The sequence below is a fragment of the Ruditapes philippinarum genome, unplaced genomic scaffold (genome assembly GCF_026571515.1).
Source record: "Ruditapes philippinarum isolate M1 unplaced genomic scaffold, ASM2657151v2 ctg8491_1_1_1_1, whole genome shotgun sequence".
Taxonomy (NCBI): domain Eukaryota; kingdom Metazoa; phylum Mollusca; class Bivalvia; order Venerida; family Veneridae; genus Ruditapes; species Ruditapes philippinarum.
The window spans coordinates 22,803-45,226 of NW_026866994.1; positions in this window are offsets into that span (position 1 = coordinate 22,803).

Consider the following 22,424-nt stretch of genomic DNA (forward strand, 5'->3'; position numbering starts at 1 on the left):
CATTCTTGTTTCTTTTAATTTTTACCCGCTCAGGATTTTTAAAGTTGAAGGCCTGGAATTTGCCTTTATAGTCCTGAATTCCAATTCAAGTATTGATACATATGAAAACTTTTACCATTGATATAATTTATGAATTTCTTTCCCTCATGTGTTGTTGTTGTTGTTGTAAAATCTAAACTCATCAACATTTTCTATCTTCAGTTATTCTTAAATCAAAATAATTTATCAGCACGAATACTATATATATGATAACTTGATAATGTACGACGTCACTAGTGACGTTTGGCTGTTTCTGCCAAGCAAGGTGACAGCCTTTAAGCCGTCATTCGTACTAGGGGCTCACGCACCCTAGTGCACCATCCAGGTTGACTTTGCCTACTTAAAGGGCCACTCCTCTCCGACCTCTCGTCAGGTTACTGGTAGTTGGTCCGCGATTCAAGTTTTTGTCTTTTTTCTTCAACTCAAGGCCAATGCCCTCAGCGACGTGCTCGCTCCAAGGGGAAAAGAGGAGATGTCTTTCTTTTGGACATATAGTTTGGTTCTTAGTTAATAACTATTTTCCGAACTGCTTATTTATATAGCTAGCAAGACTCAATAATTTATCCCCGCATAACTTGTTGCAGTTGATTGCAAACCTGGATTTTGTATGATTTGTAACATGGAAACACCTATCAATTTCATATCTTAAGTAAATAATTGTTTGAGTTTACCATACTTTTGCATGATCTTTCGTGTAAAAAGGAAATATATTAAGGAACGAAGACCAAAACAAAAATAAGCTTACTGAACAATGGTGTCTGTGCCCATAACGTAGTAAATTGAAACACACAAGATTCGTACTTTACATGCCGTAATATTAACATCAACTGCGCTTTGGAAAGCCAAATTGCAGGAAGCGCCCTCCATTTTTCCAATGTTATACAGATTATTGCCCAACACTTTGGCTGTAAACTGTACTGACAATCTGGACACCATCCAACAAATCAACAGATCATCTTTCTTCTGCTGTACCAAAAATTTTCAAAGTTCTGGAAAAATGCAAATTTTCTTTTTTAAATATTTTCCCCCATTATCAGACCTTTGCTTTTTAGTCATTATCATGTCACCTTGACATTTGTCAAACTTCAAAACAAGCTTTTTTTTATGGAAAGGTTAAATGAATCTGACATATACGTATCTGGAAAATTCAGAAAAGAACAAAGATTTCTTTTAAGTAGTTTTAAAATCTTCTCAAAAAAATTTTTGTAAAAAGACTATCAAACATTTTTTTAAATAAGTTCTTTTAACGAAATGAAAAAACTTTTACTATAATAGACATGGGGACCCTTTTAGTGACATCAACGTCTACAAAAAACTTGAGAAAAAAGGGTTTTAAGGGAAGATAATTTGTATATAAATTTTTTTAAAAGGGAAGATTTTTAATTACAAATTTACTTATAAAAAATATAAATATAAAATTTTTATATATAATTATATAAATATAAATATAATATATATATAATATATTATATAAAAATTAATTTTAAAAAATAATTTTAATCATTTTTCAATGGAACAGCATCAAAATTTAGATGTACGTGAAATTCTTTTTAAGACCAATGTTTTGATGGCCTTTTTTTATTGCCTGAAAAAATTTTCGGACTATTATATTTCCCCCGGCGTCCGCCGCTGCTTCCGGGGGGACCATTGATAGGGGGTTTAAAGGGAACCCTTTTTTGAGCACTTTTTCAGGACTTTAGGGGAAAATAAAAAAAAACCAACATACAGCTAAATTTTTATTCTTTAGGGGGTTAAGTCCCAAATTTTTTTCTGTTGTCCCCCATTTAAAGGGGCAACATTTTTAGCGCAAAAACCCTCATCTTGAGTAAATTAAAGACGATTTTTGGGTTTAAATTACATATTTTCGTCGCCTTTCTTTTCTTCAATCAAAAAAATCATAGTGAAAAATTTTTAAAAATTTGACTCTAACGTTCTGTATTGGAAATGTGTATTAAATTATCAATAATTTATTTTTAGTAATGGCTTTATTTTCATTAGCAAACAGTTCATTTCATCGAACAGTCCTTTCCGAAAATCTATCTATCTATCTATCTATCTATCTATCTATCTATCTATCTATCTATCTATCTATCTATCTATCTATCTATCTATCTATCTATCTATCTATCTATCTATCTATCTATCTATCTATCTATCTATCTATCTATCTATCTATCTATCTATCTATCTATCTATCTATCTATCTATCTATCTATCTATCTATCTATCTATCTATCTATCTATCTATCTATCTATCTATCTATCTATCTATCTATCTATCTATCTATCTATCTATCTATCTATCTATCTATCTATCTATCTATCTATCTATCTATCTATCTATCTATCTATCTATCTATCTATCTATCTATCTATCTATCTATCTATCTATCTATCTATCTATCTATCTATCTATCTATCTATCTATCTATCTATCTATCTATCTATCTATCTATCTATCTATCTATCTATCTATCTATCTATCTATCTATCTATCTATCTATCTATCTATCTATCTATCTATCTATCTATCTATCTATCTATCTATCTATCTATCTATCTATCTATCTATCTATCTATCTATCTATCTATCTATCTATCTATCTATCTATCTATCTATCTATCTATCTATCTATCTATCTATCTATCTATCTATCTATCTATCTATCTATCTATCTATCTATCTATCTATCTATCTATCTATCTATCTATCTATCTATCTATCTATCTATCTATCTATCTATCTATCTATCTATCTATCTATCTATCTATCTATCTATCTATCTATCTATCTATCTATCTATCTATCTATCTATCTATCTATCTATCTATCTATCTATCTATCTATCTATCTATCTATCTATCTATCTATCTATCTATCTATCTATCTATCTATCTATCTATCTATCTATCTATCTATCTATCTATCTCCCTCTTACAGCAAGTTGTTTGTTTCTATTAACAACCAGATATTTACCCTCTAATAGCCACACGTATGACGTGTTAACTCACTAAAATCACTACTATATCCCAAGTGACATCAGATACATTGTATTTAATATAACTGCTGTGATATATCTTTAAAAATTTATAAAGAGAGTCATACGCAAAATAGTGTTGAAAAGCTGTAGGATTCGCAGTTATATTTCACTTTAGAGTGGTAATTTAACAATGACAGGTTTGTGAGTTAATGTTTGTTTACTTGGTTAAGCATGTTAATTGAGAACAGTTACTTTAGACATTCAATTGTAAACATTTCTTATGATAATTCAGTTGTAAATACAGTACTTTGGCTTATTTTGTTTTGCAAACAGTTCATCCTCAACGAACTGTCACTTTCCAAAGAAGCTACCCTCCTCTTACAGCCGTCCGTATGCCCTAAAACTGACAGTTTTATGCCAACTAACATCCATATTTAAGCTCACTTGCAGTCAGTTGTATTCCTTTTTAAAAGTGATCTTTCTGATCACATTATTTTGACAAGTTGCACTTTATAAACCTGCTAAGTAACAGTAATTTCTGGCGTACCATTATTGTACTGTAACAAAAATATAGATCTATTGATTCGCATGTCTGATAAGTTTGAAATATAGCAAGAAGAACTGTTCACTCTTTCCGAGTGTTTGATCACTTGACCTTGGCAGCATCCTCCAAACAAGACAGAACGACACACGACGTGAAAAATCACTACTGTGATATATCTTTAGAAAATTTCTAAGGAGAGTCATGTGCCAATTTATGTTGAAAAAATACGCATTTATTTCACTTTTGAGTGGTAATTTAACAGTGACTGGTTTGTGAGGTGATGTTTGTTTACGTGGTTAAGCACTTAGAACAGTTTTAGACATTCCATTGTAAACGTTTCTACCGATAATTCCATTGTGTGTACATTATCACTGTGAATAAATTTTTATGACTCTGGCCTATTTTCTTTGATAGTTCATCGTCAACAAACTGCCAGTTCCGACGGCAGGCATTCAGATTTATCCTTGTCCGTCCTTCCGTCCGTCCGTTCTCTTTTGTGTCGTACGTTACTCAAAAAGGATTTGACATAGAGTCCTGAAACTTTATAGGAATGATGTTGATCAGGCAAGTGTAGTTGTGCACCTGGGTATTTTTCGTCTGGATTTATTTATTATTTTTAGAGTTTATGCCCTTAACTTAGAACAGTTTTTGCAATTTTCAAAACTGTGTCGCATGTAACTCAAAAAGGATTTGACATAGAGTCATTAACCCCTAGAGAAGGTTGCTCAGCATATTTAGTTTTGCACATTGGTTCGCCTTGTGGATTTATCCGGTATTTGTAGAGTTATTGCCCTTGACTTAGTATAAAAACCGTTCATATGTTGTTATTTTTCCTTGAGTGCTCGAGTTAGAATCAACCAATTTTACACAGGAATAATGATCAACATCACTAAATTACAGGGAATAAATGATTCAACATCACTGTGAACCTACCCCTGGGACTTTGCATTGGATTCTATTCAATTTTGTTACAGTTATTGCCCTTGACTTACACAGTATAAAATTTGCAATTTCAATTTGTTCATGCATAGCTCAAAAAGTATTTCACTGTTAGGCCTGAAAGTTTACAAGAATGTTGGTCAGCATGTGTACTTATGCACCTTGGGGTTTGCTTCGTGGATTTATTTAGTATTTGTTAAGTTCTTACCCTTTACTTAGTAAAAAAGATTTTTAGTTTTCAAAAAATATTTTGACCTAGAGTCATAAGAATGGCAGAACAGTGGCGCGGTGGGGACTGTGTCCCATGGACACATTTCTAGTTATTTAAAAAAAATCCTTTAAAGACAGTCATATGCAAAAATGTGTTAATTACTGCATGATGCAGAGTTATTTCACTTTTTTGTGTAATTCAACAGTGACTTGCTTTTTCAGGTAATATTTGTTTTATGTGGTTAACAATCATTGGTAGAGTCCACTATGCAATGTTTCATGCCAAATCTAACCTCTAGCCTTAGTCAATTCAGAGAAGATTTTTTTCAGTTTTTATTATATCCATATAAAGGAAATGCTCTAACCTCCAGGGTGGAGCCAATTTTGACACTAGGGGCAAAAATTTCAAAAGCTTTGGTAGAGGACCTATAGATGATATTATATACCAAAATATCAAAGGCCAATTTTGACGCAATGGCTATAAATTTGAAACATTCTTTGGTAGAGGTCCAATAGAAAAATGCCTTATGCAAAATATCTAAGCACTAGGTCTTGTGGGTCTTTTAGAACAAGACTTTTAAAAAAATTCCTACAATCATTTTGTTTACCGTGGCAACCAGATTTCTGCATGGAATCAAATTCTTTGAGCAACTATGGAAGCCCTTCACCCAAGGAACAATCCAGCCACAGTTTGGTTGAAATTGGACAAACTGCTTCTTAGAAGATATTTAAGTTCACTATATAACACAAACATACACATACACACACAGGTGGAACGCTATATGCCCAGATCGCAGAATGCCCTGCGGTGGCAATAAAAGACTCTTATTTAACCTTCATAATTAACAACATACAATTTCATTTAGTCAAAATAACTATCCAATATAACACTGACATAGTGCACAGCATACTCTTTTATCAGCGTCTAGCACATAACATATAATTAAATGTATACAAGTATATGAGATCTAAACAAGCACTGTTTATACATGTATTCTGGGTTAGGTCCATCCAAGCTACTGCGTTCGTTGCCTTTTGCACTAGGTATGAAGCTTCTTTTAATCAGTTCCCATCCTTTCCAGATCTTCCCCCCATTTGGCTACGTTGTCAACCAGCTTGAAATATCCCGTGAACCTCTGACATATGACGGATCGCATCTCTACAAAGAGAAATAGACAATACGAGTTTTAAAGTACTTTTCTTTTTCTTTTATTTTTTCTTTTCGCACCTGGGCACTCTTTGTTCCTGTAAAGAATCACAAGACAGTGATGAATTTACATTATTTGTCAAGAACAGATCACTCAAAGAACAAATAAACAAATTAATAAAAAACAAACAAAAACAAAACAAAACATTTAAAAATATTAATCATTAACTTAAAACTAGATAACAATAGTAAAATGGTACCTTGGCTTTTCCAATTTCGACCCAAAGGTCCTCTTCCCTTTGTCATTTTAATTGTTTGCTTTTTCGGCAGACATCCTTAGCTTTCGGATCCAAATGAATGTATGCGGTTTTTAAAAAACGTCCGTGAACACGTGGTATATGTTAAACACTTGCAAGATATGACCTTTGACGTTTTCATAGATATTTTAACAGTCCTGTTAATTGGATGTTTGGGTGGTATTGTGCGTTGTAAAATGTATCAGACCGCAATCTCGTGATTATATAACATTCCCATCCTATCGGCCTAAGCAAAAAAAATTAGTTACTAGTTGTATAACAATCATCATTTTAGTGATGTTTCGTCATGTAACTGCGCAATCGACCAATTCTTATGAAGACTAAAACATTGGGAATTTTTTTCACCTTAACCTTCACTAGTGTTGTACATATCTTCTCGATATTTCGTGCTGTTGCCTATAGTTAATTATGCCTTAACTAGACTCAATTTCTGGTAATTCTTGAAATTGGTGATTACCAACCACGTTTGAGAAAAATTGAATTTCTGTGGGTCCACTACTGTAATACTGTAATAAACTGTCTTACTTGCAAAACACGCCAAAGTACTGCGTACAAAAAATGAAGACCCTAAATTTATTGAAATGTCCATCTTTTCTGCACGCGAATAAAGATAAAAGAAGCTATTGCACTATTGATCGCATATGGCATTTGTCGTTTATGAATTTCCTGCAAATTCGTACCTAAATTAATGCCCCAACATAAGTTTTTGTCTGACAAGAAATAATCATGCTGAATGTTGAAACCACTTGCACTTTGACAGCAGTTAAAGTATCACACTGAGAGTTTGGACAATGTGATATTACAGGTAGCTTCAAGAAACAGCTAGTTCTAAATAGATAAATTCTTTTTACAATGCCAAAGCCAAACGTGTGCTTGCAATCAAGTAACAGGCCATTCGATTTGCAAAGCCCACCATCTAATGTTTTATCTATCTTAAGAGGGCAAATTATTTTTAAAATTCAACAAGCATATATCTCAATATTGCCATTTTTAATGTTTATTAATTTTATCGTTTTGTCTTATGAGCCGCCCATTGAAAACAATAAATTGAATGATTTACAACATTTGACAAGAAGATGCATTTGTAAGGTAACTTTTAAAGTTGCAAGCTTTATTGTATACTATGCTAGGTCACAGAAGTGGAGTCAATTACTTTCTTTGCAATGGCAGAGAATTTCGGCAGTTAAACACAATAATTGTGTTCTTTACTAAGGGTTTAGGGTATTCCAGAGTGAAATTAGTCTTGCAATTCAGTCCGAAATTGGACGCGTTTTTTTTTTCGCGTATAAACTGTACTCGGTAGTCTTTTAAAAATGTCCTTTTGTAAATTATACGGAAGTTTTGAACTTGATCTAATCGCTCTTTATTGTTTTTTTACACTTCTAAGTTTATGAATGTAGCAAATGTAATAAGTGAATTTCCTTTTTTCTCAGGTTTTTAAAGTCAAGTTGCACGCTTGCATCTGTTATAAAATAGACTTTTCCATTTTTTTTATTTTCTTAGTCTTGTCCAAATTTCTTTTTGAATAATTTATTTTCAGCTAGCTGCCAATTAGATTCATTCTGCGGGTATGTTTTTTGAACATTTCAAATGATTGCAGTCTCTCTTTTTTGCAAAATTTATTAACTTTAGCTTGTGGGAGTACGAGCCCCCTGAATGTATAATACTCTACATGTATCATTGTACAAAAGTTTATTTGGCTTTCTCCCGAAAAGTATAGGCGCTGTCGGATTGAACATCTGCATCCTTTTTCTCGACATTTACATTACACGGTCAAGGTAGTCCTGATGACCTGTAATTTGGCCTGCCCAACCTCTTCGGCGCCTGTCGCATGCATTGTTCACTTCCTTTCAAATGAGTGATGAAGAAGGTGCCTTGATGTTTTAAACAGGCGAGAATCTGTGACCAATGCAATATTTCGTCACCGGAGAGCTTTATCTATTATCACTTACACAAGCTTCAATGTTCTTTTGAAGTTGCTGTTAAATTAAAATAATCGGCAGGATTCCCATTAAATTAAATTAATTCCGGTTTTGGTAAACCATAAATGTTCTTAGAACAAATGAAGTCAGTTGCTGGGCTTCCGGTAATGATAACGCGCATCTGTCGTTGTAAATCACCTCCTCTTCCTCCAGCTTCAACCTGTTTCTATTTCGTGCCGGGCTGAATGGAGTTCGAGCTCCAAGCGAACCCTCTCGCTTCTTCGTCCGCTGCTTGCTTTTCATTTAACGGGCAGATGTGCATTTCTGCCCTTCGCTTACGCGTGAGGGGCTGTAGAGCTACATGGAATTTTCGCGCGTTTGTATCCCCTCGACTCGGATCACCGATAGGCATCTTTGATGATCCGAAATATAAATTAACGAATATAATCCAGATAATTGCGCTATTATCCGATTAAGTGTCACTTTTTCCTTAACAGATTAGCTCAATAACTTTAATGAACTTTTGTTCAATAACTGTAGATTACGTGGCTTGGAGGGAACACGTTAATACTGGTGTTCACTTCAACTGTTCAATAACTGTAGATTGTGTCGATGGAGAACGAACACGTTTGCATTAGGTACGCTTCAAACATTCACCAACTTACATGGACACTGCGACACAGCCGTAGTGGGCAACTTCACTTAGTGTTTGGGCAAACAAAAATATATAATGCACGCGCCATATATTTCCACGATTTATTCCAAATCATACCTATCTTAGAGCACAAAAACGTTGTGTATAGCTTATAGCGGTTTTTCTGAAATATAAACATTTATCCTTTCAATAATAACATAAAAACAAACAACATACAAATAATTCATATTTACTTACAAAGTAACAGATTACAATAGAAATCATCCTTAACAATTACTGTGGGAATCCTCCTGCTAGTATTAGGCCGATTTTTTGGTAGTTTGTTAGGTTTGATTGTATTAACAACGTACTCTATATTGTTCACATGGTTCTTTTTAATATGCGTTCATTAAGTAATCGACCTGGGGAATAAACTCGGGATCTGATCCTTAAAGAAGACTGACATATATTCTGAAATAAGAACAAAATATGGAACTCCGCTTTCCAAAACTTTATTTTCATATCATGTTATCATGTAGTACAAAACATGTATAATTATTATCATTAGACGAAAACTTAACAGTTAAACATGTCTTATCAATAACACAAATGAATTAAAATCAATATCTATTAAACAATAAAAGTTCAGTATCCCATTTAAATATACGACGTAAATTAGGTACAGTATGTCTTATCATAAGGAATAAAATAAGACATTCACTAGCAAATAATTAAATAAATCAAACATCCAAAATACTAATACTCATGTATTCTAAGAAAAAATGAATACACAAAAATAATGAACAACAGGACAAACTGTGAAAATATCAACAGATTTTTATTTTCCTACAAGTTTGAAAAATCATTTAGCTAACAATTGCGGGATGCGGGCCTCAATTATACAGTTTCCGAACTTTGGTGAAACATAATCTTCATTTGGGGAAGCTTGTATACATGACCAAGTCAGGTACTTCAGCGTAGAAAGGTATACAATACTTGGTTATTATGTCAGTTGGTAGTCGATTTATTATAGTAATTAGAACCTGTGAGTCAGTGTGAAAAGAAACATGTGTGAACTTCGCTGTAAATGATATAAAGCTTTATTTATGCCAATCATTTCTATATAAAAGAGGAAAAAAATGTTACAAAATCAAGTCTGATAAAAATTTTCCCACCCGGAGGGCCTATAACCGAAGACTTCGAGGTTATATAAATATTAAATATTTTTAAATATCTAATCATATTTTTTAAAGCTCATTTTTATGTATTATTTAAATGTAATTGGGTTGCATGTATTTAGTAAAAGTGTCTCTATAGGATAATTTAAGGCTGTCAAATACAATGCATGCTTGTTTTAAGGTAAAGATGAAGTAAGAAGGGAAATAAAGAAGAATAAATAGTCGTAATTTGTTAAGTAAAAATTCTGCAATTCTGTCCTTTCAGTTTCTATGATGAAATTATAAATTGTTTGTTTTTGAAAATTGAAAAGGAATTGTAATGAATGAAAGAAGTCATTTCCATTTATGCCCCAAAGATTGTATGAAGCATTTTGCTTTTTACATTCATGGAATCCAAACTAAACAAAAGTGTATTCTTTCTCTTTCATCTTGGGAAAAGTTTTGAAATGCCAACGCTTTTGCATAAGAAATATTAAGAGGAATTATAAATCTGTCCATGTTTACAAAACACTATATATATAAAAAAATAATAAAATATGAATAATGCAACACTTAATAAAACACTTCTAAAATATAAATAAAACAAATGTACAAAAAAATCTGTACCAATGGTGCATTGACGCCGGAAGGTTAGTCACCGATAACCCCTGGCTCACAAAGTAACGTTAGCTCGTAAGAATTGAAAATGAAATTCTGTAATAATAGTATGAAATAATGCAAATATGCTAGCTTTTGAATCCAGCAGATATGAGCTGAATATACTTTGTATCGACAAAACGCATGACTATATCAATATTTTATTTGGTATTAGTTTGATGTTTGATTAAAGATTGTACGTAAGAAGGAAAGATATTAAATAGTCGTAATTTGTTGAAAAAAAACCCTGCAATTCTGTCCTTATTTCTGTTTCTATGATGAAATTATGAATTGTTTGTTTTTGAAAATTGAATATGAATTGTAATAATGAAAAGAAGTCATTTCCATTTATGCCCAAAGTTTGTATGAAGAATTTTGCTTTTTATATTCATTAATCCAAACTAAAAAAAAAGTGTATTCTTTCTCTTTCACGCTTGGAAAGGTTTGAAATGCCAACGTTTGCATAAGAAATATTAAGAGGAATTATAAACTGTCTATGTTTACAAAACAGTATATATATAAAAATAATAATAAAATATGAATATTGCAACACTTAATGAAATACTTCTAAAATATAAATAAAAAAAAAATGGTACAAAAAAATCTGTACCAATGGTGCCTTGACGTCGGGAGGTTAGTCACCGATAACCCCTGGCTTACAAAGTAACGTTAGCTCGTAAGAATTGAAATGCAATTCTGTAATAATAGTATGCAATAATGCAAATATGCTAGCTTTTGAATCAAGAAGATATGAGCTGAATACACTTTGTATCGACAAAACGCATGACTATATCAATATTTTATTTGGTATTAGTTTGATGTGTATATTGATGTGCGATTTTATCTTTTTGTTGTTGCATTTGTTGTTAGGGAATTGAAGGTAAACGTATGTGTAGGGGTGTGTTAAGCATATGTCTTATATAATTTCTTTGCGTAGTTGTTCCAGCAGGTTCATCATGTGGTAATGGATTGTCATTGTAGAATTTAGTGTTACAAATTGAGCAATGTTTGTTGTAGTTACGTATAAGGAAAACTTATGAAGCAGGGTTTTTGAAAAGGGGCGCGCAACAAGGGGCGTTTTTAAAATTTTTGGGATATTTTTAGGGATTTTATGGGTTTTGCAAATTTTACAGTGAGTATTTAAGGGGGGGAAGTGTTTTTTTCGGGATTACTTTTTTATAGTTTCTTTTTGTTGGTGGTTACTATAAATGGAGATGTGTCAGATGGAAATAGTATTTGTAATACTATGTTTCTTGAAATGGGAAATGCTTCTGCCATAAGTGATAGAAAATGTTTTGTCAAAGGGTGTTTTGGAGAATGTGTGTTAATAAAATATGTCAAAAATGCTAATGCAAATTTAAAGTTGTTATAATAATTGATTATAATTTCTTTGAAGATTTGTTCTACTATAAAGTAGAAATTTGCATAAGAGAAAAGAAGTTCCTCGGTAAGTATTTGCTACTTTTTTAGTCATAGTAGTAAAGTATTGTCCATCTTTACTAATTGCAACATAATCGGGTGCATCAAGCAATTGTGTTGCATGATTTTGATTATCCGAATTATTTACCGGATGTGGAAAACTAAACACTTTTTTAATGAAAATTTTTGTGGAGAAGTTAATGGAAAGTGTAATGTTACTAGTAACTTGTCATTATTTCTTGTAGCGAAGGATTTCGCATATTTGTAATAGTATTTAAACATTCGCGGCTATGATATAATCCTTATAATTAGTACTTAATATCCTAATTATATGTGTGATTGTAGCTGCTAATACCTGTGGCCGGACAAGGGTTGCAGATAGCTTATTAGCTCACCTGTCACAAAGTGACAGGGTGAGCTTTTGTGATCGCTTTTCGTCCGGCGTCCGTCCGTCCGTAAACTTTTGCTTTAAATGACATCTTCTCATAAACCACTAAGCCAATTTCATCCAAACTTCACAGGAATGTTCCTTTGGTGGTCACTTTTAAAAATTGTTCAAAGAATTTAATTCCATGCAGAACTCTGGTTGCCATGGCAACCAAAAGAAAAAACTTTAAAAATCTTCTTCTAAAAAACCCAAAGAGCTAGAGCTTAGATATTTGGCATGAAACATCTTCTAGTAAGTGTCTACCAAGTTTGTTCAAAGAAAAGCCCTAGGGTCAAAATTGGCCCCGCCCCAGGGGGTCATTAATTTTCCCTATATGCATATAATGAAAACTTAAAAAATCTTCTTTTAAAAAACCCAAAGAGCTAGAGCTTAGATATTTGGCATGAAACATGTTCTAATGGATGTCTACCAAGTTTGTTCAAATAAAAGCCCTGGGGTCAAAATTGACCCCGCCCCAGGGGGTCTTTGATTTTACCTATACTGGCATATAGTAAAAACTTAAAAAAATTTCTTTTAAAGAATCCAAAGAGCTAGAGCTAAGATATTTACCATGAAACATCTTCTTATGGGTGTCTACCAAGTTTGTTCAAATAAAAGCCCTGGGGTCAAAATTGGCCCCGCCCCAGGGGGTCATTGATTTTCCCTATATGCATATAGTAAAAACTTAAAAAATCTTCTTTTAAAGAACCCAAAGTGCTAGAGCTAAGATATTTAGCATGAAACATGTTCTAATGGATGTCTACCAAGTTTGTTCAAATAAGAGCCCTGGGGTCAAAATTGGCCCCGCCCCGGGGGTCATAGATTTTCCTTATATGTGTATAGAAAAAACTTAAAAAATCTTCTTTGAAAAAAACCAAATAGCTAGAGTTTAGATACTAAGCATGAAACATCTTCTAGTGATTGTCTACCAAGTTTGTTCAAATAAAAGCCCTGGGGTCAAAATTGGCCCCTCCCCGGGGGCCATTCCTTTTCCTTATATGTGTTATACAAAAACTTTAAAAAATCTTCTTTGAAAAAACTCAAATAGCTAGAGTTTAGATATAAAGCACGAAGCATCTTCTAGTGAGTGTCTACAAAGTTTGTTCAAATAAAAGCCCTGGGGTCAAAATTGGCCCGCCCCGGCTGACATTGATTTTCCTTATATGTGTATAGCAAAAAATTAGAAGTCTTCTTTGAAAAAACCCGAATAGCTAGAGTTTAGATATTAAGCATGAAACATTTTCTAGTAAGTGTCTACAAAGATTGTTCAAATAAAAGCCCTTGGGTCAAAACTGGCCCTGCCCCAGGTGTGTCATTGTTTTTAACTATATGTGTAAAGAAAAAAACTTGACCAGCTAGACCTTGGATGTTAAGCATGAAATATCTTCTAATGGGTGTCTACCAAGATAGTTCAAATAAAAGCCCTGGGGTTTAAACTGGCCCCGCTCCAGGGGCCTATATACAGGTGAGCGACTTCAGGGCCATCATGGCCCTCTTGTTTTCCGATAGCAATACAATCGATGATTGTAATTGTTCTAACTGATGCATAAGGTAAGCGGAATTAGCAATTTCAGTCGATAGAACAGTGGTTATTTGATCAAAGTGATGTTCGATAGCTTGTGAACTTTGTATTATTTGATTCGCTAGTGCCATGTTAGTGTTTGCATTATTTTGGATTGATTTCATTATATTTAAAAATCTATTATCTATGAGTTTAACATAAGAAGAGAAATCCGAATCTTGCTAGCTTATGACGGCGGTTATTCTTTTCATTGCTTTTTGTAAGTTCTTAATGTGGCTAGTGACTTGATTTAATTCATTATCAGTACTAACACCTGTTATATCATGTATAATTGAACCTAACCAAGGAAATAAAGCTCTCTTAGACTTAGAGGTGTTAGTATTTGGTATTAAAACATCAATCAACCCTCTAGTTTCATGTACTGTATGTAATATATTTTTGCGTAGCATATTTACATTTGCAGTCATGATATTTTTAGTATCACATCGTTTACCAGATCCTTCACAGAAAGGTAGAGTTTGTAATGTGTAAATCTTTGGCAGACCAATCACATAAGTATGTAACCAATATTCAGTTGTGAATTTAATGACGCTTTCTTCCTGAAACATAATCCCATAATGGACATGATCTTGTGTGGCCATTCTCCTTGGAAGGATCATAAACCAAAGCCAAAGAACCATCGCAAACACAGGCATACTTGCAATTTTCGTCTGTCTTAAGTTCCTGAAATTCTGTGCACTATTGTTCGTGTTTGATAAATTCCGCTGTTCACTGTTTATTGTTTGTACAAACTGTGAATTATTAGTAGAATTGTCGAAATCCTCTCCCGTCGCCGTCGAAATTGTCTTCTTCGGTATAGTTCCTGTTAAATTTGCAGCTGGTGGTTGTGACGTAGAGGTTGTAACCGTAATTGTTCCTCTTGTCTCTGGAATTGATGTATGAATTGAATGCTGGCTGGATCTGCTTGAAGTTACTTGTTCGGGATTCAGCCTCTCAGCTCCGGCGGTCGCCGTTGTAGAAGTTGTTGTTGAAGTGGAGACGTTTGTTACACTTCCTGATGTACTTGTTAAAGAGGGGCTTGAAACCAATATTGTACTTCTGGGTAGACTTCTTGGTGTAGTAAAGACTTCTAATGTCGGATTAAATACTCCCCTTGGCGGAAACGTCGAGTTGCCGGCCGAATGTAACCCTGGCGGAGGTATTGTTCTGTTTCGCAGTGTGTAACATAACTGTTTGTACTATTCTAATTATTACTATAATAAGTATAACGAAAAGTTTAGATTTTCTACATCATTTTATTTTCCTATCTACTAACTATTCTCTAACTCTAACTTTTTCTGACTGCCTCTCTCGGCTGTTTACCTGACATCATGTGACTTAACATTATATCACGTGGTACTCAGCATGCAATGATCATGAAAGTTACACATGATCATTAGTACAACCACATAGGTGAATGTATATTGGTCTTGATAATGTTACATTCGCCCCTTTCAAAAAGAAATTTACTGGGTTTAAATTTCTCGGGCAATTCGCTCTTAACAATAACAATATATTCTATTAAATACTGTTGAAAATTATTGTTGGATCATAAAAGATTCTTCTCAGAAAAGTTTATCAATTTTATTACTATTTAATCTACAGGTGATCTAAAGGTTATCTTCAATTACGCGTCTAGATTTTCACACAGGTAAATGGTTACTGCACTGCATATTTCCAGGTAAACACGACAGTACGAGAACAATAAATACAGTATAGAACAATAAATAAAAACCATAGCAAGAATCATAACATGAATTTATAAATACACTTTAAAATTTTAAGCTTTATAATTCCACTTCGAACTTATTCACTATTTTCATTACGTCCTCGTCCCCGCCCGATACCTCTCAAAATCCCACGGCAACGTCCTATTCCTCGAAGAAGGGTAGCCATGGCTTCCGGTGTCCGCGGTTGGGGCATAACTGGCACAACAGACACGGGAGGACTAGCATCGTTCCGCACCCCTGTTGGTAAAGGCGCCATTGTATTGTCATGCAATTGCGTTGCTACTTCCGCCGCCACACCTGCTGCAAAATGTGTGATTGTCCTATCATCCATTTCAGTATGTGCCAAGTCCCGTTTTGTTAGGTAATAAACAGTTCTAAACACTACTTCAAAAGTGTTGACCAAATTGCCAGGCATTTTTATCACTTTTTAATAAATACTATCCAATTAAATAAATCCAAATCTATAATTCGTCACTTTCCACAAGAAACACACCATTTACTTTTTTTGGCCTAAGAAAATTTTGTATTATAGCCATTTCACTTGCTATTTAATATTTTAACTGAGTTATAGATTTTATAACTTAAAACAGTTACTTCTGTTAACATTAAAAACCACATAATTCTTTGGTTTACCATATTTACACTTTTAGCCATAACAACATGAACAATGGCTTCTCTCAACACTTTGAGAATGGCACTGGTCTACCAACTGAACGTCGGAAAAAATAGTGATTTTGTTCCAATTCCAATTTTGAAGATTCGTTGATGAAAAATTATGATGATAATCTACAGAGTGATGTAACAGTTATAACACTGTGTACCATTTATTTTACCACGATGTCAACATTGCAAAGCTTACGTTCGGAGGAGACTTGCCTAAACATTGAAAAAACTTTTCCATCTAATGTTTAAGAATAGCATGTATGGTATAAACAACCACCCAGCAACACAAACTAGTTTTCGCATTGTTCACCATTTACGCTACTCTTGTTACAAACATGGCAATCTGGGAGTTGTTTCTGGCAATCATTACTTATGATAAAAGATATATTAAATGCAGATATGTATAGAAAAAAATTGTAGCACATATGATTAATGTAATCAACTAACTGATTAAAATAATTAATTAACATAAAAGTGTGGTGTACAAGTTGACTATATTACTGTATGAGTCCGCTGGATATTTTATTCTCTGTTATTGTACAAAAACTTTGTTTGGCTTTCTCGCCACCTCGCTGTGGCCGACAAGCCTAGGCGCTGTCCATTTGAATATCTGCACTCTTTTGTCACCGACATAGACAGGACACGGCCAATGTACTCCTGATTGGTCTGTTATTGGGCCTGTCCAACCTCTTCGATCCTTATTTTCTTCTCAATGAGTGACGAAGGAAAAGCTTTGATGCTTAATCAGGTGGGAATCAGTGATACTTCATCCATTCCATTGCGAGATTTTGTCACAGGTTGAGCAAGTCTCTCATTCTGCTCAGCAGCTCCAATTCTTCTTTTTCTCGGAATTCGTCTCGACATTTCCATGGCATCACTTTGAAAGTGGCAGCTTTGGCAATGAACAGATAGATTTAATACAAAGTCCATGCCGCTATTCGAAACATTATTTTCATATCATGTTGTACAAAACATGTTATATATTTTGTAGTACAAAATTCCTAAACATGTTAATACTTAACAATATAGCACACATTGTAATGTAGAATCTATATTCTTATTAAATATATAAAGGCAATATTCTTTTCAAATATACGAACGTAAATTATAAGTACAGTTTGTTGTATCATATATGAAATTTAAAAAAAATCATTAGCAGAATAATATTGAATAAATTATATAACCATACAAATTCTAATACTCATTGTATTTCTACGAAACTATGAATACAAACATTAAATGAAAATATGAACAATATAATCAATATGAACAGATTTTTAATTTTCCTTTATGGATTTTGAAAAAGAAATGAATTTTCGCTTAACAAATCATTGAACTCCGCTATCCGAAACTGCGATTCTGTATTTATCTATTTTATTTATACAGTTTTTCGAATCTTGGTGAAATATGAATTCTCATTTTTTGAGAAGCTTTTGTATTACATGACCAATGGTCAGGTACTTCATGCTGTTAGAAAAGTTTACACTTTCTTGGTTATTATGTCCAGTTTGTATGTCGATTTATTATTAGTAATAGGAGAATTGTGGAGTCAGTGTGTATAAGAACATTATTTATGAAAGAAACTTCTGATACGCTTGAACTTCTGCCAATCATTACTTATGATAAAAGAGAGGAAAGAACAATATGTTTATCAGGAAATTGGTCTGATACCTGTATAGCAACTCTTAATATTAAGATATTACATGTTTGTATCTATAGAAAAAATAATTGAAACACATATGATTAAAGGAATCAACTAACTGATTAAAGTAATTAATTAACATAAAAGTGTGGTGTATAAGTTGACTATGTTGCTTTATGAGACCGCTGGATATATAATTCTCTATTATTGAACAAAAACTTTGTTTGGCTTTCTCGCCACCCACTGTGGCCGACAAGCAAAGGCGCTGTCCGTTTGAATATCTGCACCCTTTTGTCCCCGTCACTGTCACAGTACACGGCCAAGGTACTCCTGATTGGTCTGTAATTAGGCCTGTCCAGCCTCTTCGATCTTTCTTTCCATCTCAATGAGTGACGAAGAAGATGCCTTGATGTTTTAACAGGTGAGAATCAATGATACGTCATCCATTCCAATTCGAGATTTCGTCACTTGGAGAGCAAGTCTTCCATTCAGCTCAGCAGTTCCAAGCCTTCTTTTGCTGGGAATTTGCCTCGACATTTCCATACCATCACATTGAAATTGGCAGCTCTGGCAATAAACAGATAGTTTAAGACAAAGTCCATGCCGTCTAACTATTTTTAGGGAAATGGACGAGTTTTGGCAGTGCTGCTGAGCAACCAGTGACACTAATTGATTTAAGTTTTCTAAATGTACAATAATACATTCATCACTTTCTTCAACTTTTATCATTTATTACCTAATTTAATTTTTAGATTTTGGTCTGACATTTGTATGAAAGAGTTACACTGTCGTCATCATAACTTTTGCTGTTTATGGTTATGTGATTTACATCAGTTGCTTTTGACTGACTCACTATTTGTCTTCACAGGCGGTTCCAGTTTAAGAAGTTTATATTTTAGTGAACACGTTTATTAACCCCCCTGTTGTACTTGTTGGAGAAGGACTTGATAGCAAAGCTCTATGTGTGAATTTTTTCTTGGTGTAGTAATCATTTCTGTTGTTGGATTGAATACTCCCCTTTGCGAAAACGTCAAATAGCCATTTGGTAGTAACTTGGCTTATGTACAATTCCTTTTCTAAGTGTCATTTTCTGATAAGTAGTTAACTTGGCGTTTGCATAGAAAATGTCACATAGCGATAAAAAGTACTATCCTTAAGAATTATCCGACACCACCTATTTAGGCCGCTTTGTATGTGTGTATGTATGAGTGGAGTCTATATATTGTTAAGTATCGTAAAACAAGACCTGGGTAATTACTCGGTATCGGATTCTTGAAGGAGACTCATTATACATCGAAAATAAGAATAAATCCCTTAACACTTCGCTTTTCGATAAATATGTTATAATATATTCTAATGGGAAAGGGGTTATTGTCGAAAATCGAAGTAACTGGTTTTTTGTATTTTCTGATTGCAGATCAGATAATACATAGCTAACATCCACGGTCTAACACAAAATTTCCTAACAGTCCTAACAACGCAAATTAGTTCTCACTCAAAACTGCTTAAAAACCAGCAATTTAAAAGAAAGAACAATTTTTTGTTACAAGCGTCCAACAAATTACTACACCTTCAAACTTTTAAAGTAGCGTTGGCTTATAGAGTTGTCAATAAATGCACACTCACATATTACGCGGATGAATATGATTTTAATCAATGGAAATGCTATTTTTAGCGATGTCTCGATTACCGAATACTACACAAATAAATCTGACTGCCGAGAAGTTGAATATATAGTTTCTACATGTTGGACTGTTTGGGCGAGAAGATTTTTGCTAAATTATTTACTTCAATTTTAAAAAACAGGTTTACCCTGAACAAAATACCTCGAAATTATCTCAAACACAGAAAAAACACAGATGAAATAGATATAGATTTAATCAGAGCTTAGACACACACATATATAATATATAACAAATGAACACTAAAGTGATGTCTGAATAAACAATGAAATATACTGTGCAATCAGTCTAAAGGTAATGAAGCGATCCTGCGGGCAAATTGGGCGTGTGATATCATAAGTACATTAATTTACCTCAACAAGATGCTCAGTTTTTGGGATTCGTCTAGTACCAGATTTAGATACTTATTTATATAACAAATATAACAAATATAACAAAAAGAGGTGTTCATCTCATCTAAATTTTTATTTACTATGTTCTACATTTATAAAGTTATTTACATCAATGCATGCACAAAAGTTCTTCTTTTTCTAACATCTACAATAACTCGCTAAGTCATCATTGAAAATTCACTTTTTCAGAATAAGAGTCATGAATCATTGTCATTAATATCAACACATCACTTATAATACACGCACTAAACACTTCACTTAACTTCAATTACTAACACTTCACTAAAGTTCACTTAATAACACTTCACTTAACTTCAATTACTAACACTTCACTAAAGTTCACTTACTAACACTTCACTTAAGTTCACTTACTAACACTTCACATAAGTTCATTTACTAACACTTCACTAAAATTCACGTTAAAACACATTACTGAAAATTCACCTAATAGCACATCACTAATGATTCACTTAACTAACACTGTTTCTAATTTGAATCACTTTTCATTCACTATTTCACAAACTGAAATATTTCACCAGCATGGTGATCAAGGAACTTCACAATCATTATACCTATGTAATTAAATAGACAATTTTCTAAGTAGTTAAATCACCAACATGGTGATTAAGGAACTTAAACTTTTTATGTACCGAAAGACAATTTTCTAAGTAGTTAAATCACCAACATGGTGATTAAGGAACTTAAACTTTTTATGTACCGAAAGACAATTTTCTAAGTAGTTAAATCACCAACATGGTGATTAAGGAACTTAAACTTTTTATGTACCGAAAGACAATTTTCTAAGTAGTTAAATCACCAACATGGTGATTAAGGAACTTAAACTTTTTATGTTCAGAAGTTGTTAAATCACCAACATGGTGTAAATTTCCTAAGTGGTTAATTCACCAACATGGTGATCAAGGTACTTTACAACCTCATTCACTTATACACAAACTTTTCTAAGTACCTACATCACCTTCATGGTGAAGCAGTAACTTAGCACATCTGGCACAGATACTAACACTTTATCATAAACAATTTAAACACTATGTATATATGAATTCCATCAAGTTACACAAACTTCACTTAGAATAATAAGAACTGTATTTCAAAAGTTGTTAAATCACCAGCATGGTGTTTAGACAACTTTAACATTTACCTCTTCCGTAATTAATTACTAGAAAGTATTTTCTAGTCAATAAACTGTATTAAATCCAAAGATCAGTGGAGTGAGAGAGAGGGACTGCACAAGTGATGCAGCTTTTTATGTAAGACCCACTTGGAATTGACCGATAGGCAGTATTCCTAATCTATTAATAACTTCGACAGGTTATCTACTGATTAAGCAATAGATAATAGAGAGTTGAATATACATGGTAGTATATACATGGTTTAAACCTAATTATTACAAGAAAAGTTACTTATATTTTCTGAAATGAAAAGTATTAAGATAATTACAATTATATCTTAATTACAAACTTTAATATCAAATTAACAACAAATAACTAGGGTCGTTGCATTGCCCCCCTCCAAATAAGGTTTGGTCCCCAAATGAGTGTTACAGTATGACAAATATTGTAAGTTTGACTTTGGTCATGATACATTCTTTAAACAAAAACATTCACTTGCTCGATTTTAGTAGCAATTGCTTTCATGAAATCCGGTAATTGATAATACTTTGCTTCATAAAACAGTTCGTACAAAATTCTTGTATCATTTGGGAGAGTGCGTATATCAAATGAATCTGTCCTAAGGTAATTCAAAACATATTTAAACGTGGATGGATCTCTGTCCAGAAAATATTGAGGTTTCAAATAGAGTTCCGCCTACATTGATTGCTATTCTCATTAATTTAACCCTAGCCCGTTTTAAAGGCCCTTTTCTTGATGCTCATTCAATGCATTTATTATACCAATTCGTCACATCCTTCCCCATTGAATACCACGTAAATCTTTTTTTTAATGAAGTTTTCTTTATACCAAAATGTCCACCTTCAGGGGTATTATGTAACTCATACAAAACTTTACGTACCAATATTCTTGGTAACACTAAACACTATCAGTAACAACTGTTCACTTCCATCTGTAAAGAATCTAAACGATTCCAAAAATACTTTATTTCACTCGACATTGGCGACACTTCTGACCAATGCGGTTTATGATTCTCAACTTTCCATTTCTTTAACATACATATAACATCATCTTTATTTTGTCCTTCAATTATCAATGCATTACTTAAATCCTCACTCTCTTGATCTTCATTCATGAAAACATTTGACTTCTCGTAAGTGTGGCCCCTTTCTAAGCCTGTTTCACTCACATCTTTAAGAATATCAAACGATTCCCTTTCTTTTGTCAAACT